This window comes from Psammomys obesus, unplaced genomic scaffold, assembly GCF_907164565.1.
Source record: "Psammomys obesus unplaced genomic scaffold, mPsaObe1.curated_primary_1811, whole genome shotgun sequence".
Lineage (NCBI taxonomy): Eukaryota > Metazoa > Chordata > Mammalia > Rodentia > Muridae > Psammomys > Psammomys obesus.
The window spans coordinates 7,592,214-7,594,206 of record NW_026596158.1 but is presented as its reverse complement, the minus strand read 5'-3'; the positions used below and the strand labels follow the sequence as shown (position 1 = coordinate 7,594,206).

General features: G+C 42.0%; 1 pseudogene; it reads right to left on the bottom strand.

The window, feature by feature from the left end:
* Positions 1–211: 211 nt before the first annotated feature.
* On the bottom strand, positions 212–788 carry LOC129667372 (40S ribosomal protein S10-like; annotated as a pseudogene).
* Between the last annotated feature and the right edge of the window lie 1,205 nt (positions 789–1,993).

Here is a 1,993-nt window from a genome sequence, read left to right as displayed (position 1 = left end):
AAGGAGGAGGGTTCCCCTTTCTCCACATCCTCTCTAGCATGTATTGTCATTGGAGTTTTTGATCTTGGCCATTCTGATGGGTGTAAGGTGAAACCTCAGAGTTCTTTTGCTTTGCATTTCCATGATGACTAAGGATGTAGAGTATTTCTTTACGTGTTTCTTTGCCATTCCCTATTCCTCTGTTGAGAATTCTGTTTAGCTCTGTACCCCATTTTTTTTCTTTAAAGTTTATTCAATACAACACAATCTCCATCTTCACTGAGGTGGCTGACCATGGCCATGACCAAAGCCACCTCTAAACTGGAATTCAGTTGCTGAGCCAGTACCAACCTCAGCTATCTTGTCAGCACCAGGGGGCACAGCACTCCTTCTGTAGGTGTCTCTGTCTGCCCCCCTCTTGTGAATCTTGCAGGTCTCTCACCTTCTGGACCTTTGGGCTGAGGCCTGCCAGTCTCAGGACGGCTGCAGAGTGGCGGGCACGATCTCAGGGGGTAGGTGTAGGTAATCTTGGAGATACTGGATGCTCTTGTTCGTAAGGCACCAGTAGAAATGTCTCCAGGCAAACTGCTCCTTCACATAGCTGCTGGACTTGAGAGACTGCATGGCCTTCATTACATAAAGGTTACATTCTTTACATTCTTGTCTGCTAGCTCCGGTTGTTTGGGCATATGGACATCTTTCTTGGCAACCATCACTCCCTCCTTGAAAAGGAGTTTGTAGATGGCAATCTGGTCTTTCTTAGGCATCAACATCGCGGTGGCTGCAAGGACCGAGGTGGAGGCTGGAAAGCTGTACCGCATTTTTTTAATTGGATTGTTTGGTTTGTTAGTGTCTACTTTATTAGAGTTCTTTAAATATTCTGGATATTAGTCCTCTGTCAGATATACGGTTGGTGAAGATCTTTTCCCAATCTGTAGGTTGTTGTTCTGTTGACAGTGTCCTTTGCTTTACAGAAGATTTTCAGTTTCATGAGTTGTTGGTGTTCTGTGTTCAGGAAGTTGTTTCCTGTGCCAGTGAGTTTGAGGCTTTTCCCCACTTTTTCTTCCAACAGACTTAGTGTGTCTACTTTCATGTTGAGGTCTTGATCCACTTGGACTTTAATTTTGTGCAGGGTGATAGATGTGGGTTATTTGTTTTTGTTTTTTTGTTTTTGTTTTTTGTTTTTTTGCATGCGGACATCCAGTTAGGCTAGCACCATTTGTTGAAGATGCTATCTTTTTTCCATTGTATGGTTTTGGCATCTTTGTCAAAAATCAGGTGTCCATAGGTGTGTGAGTTTATTTCTGGGTCTTCTCTTCAATTCCATTGATTCACCAGCCTATTTCTATGCCAGTACCATGCAGTTTTTATTATTGTTGCTCTATAGTACGGCTTACGATCAGGGATTAAAATACCTCCAGAAGATCTTTTATTGTAGAGGATTGTTTTAGCTATTCCAGGTTTTTTGTTTTTCCACATGAAGCTGAGAACTTTTCTTTCAATTCTGTAAAGAATTGCAACAAGGACTTTTAAAACTTAGGTAAAAACAAAACAAAACAAAACAAAAACAAGTTCTTTGCCTCCCTGTCCGGGTCCAAGTTCATATCCCTGACACCCTACAATTTTTTCTTTAATGCAGGGTCTTGCTATGTAGCCCAAGCTGACCTGAAAACAGAAATCTTCCTGTTTCAACCTCCTAAGTACTGGGATAACAGGTTTGGTTACCACAGCCCACCTAAGTCACAAGTATTTTGCCTCCATTCCACTTGAGTGATAGAGGCATTTTTCAGACTTGTACCAAAAAATAAGTAGTAATTTGAGAGGACCTTCTAGAATGCAGGTCTGACTGTGTCAATGTTGCAAAAAAACTAGAGGACAGAAAGAAATACAGAAAAAAATAATCGGGGTCTTTATGTGATGGGTTCAGTGTCCCAGTATGCAACCTGATTTACACACATGCGCACGCGCACACACACACACACACACACACACACACACACACACACACACACAC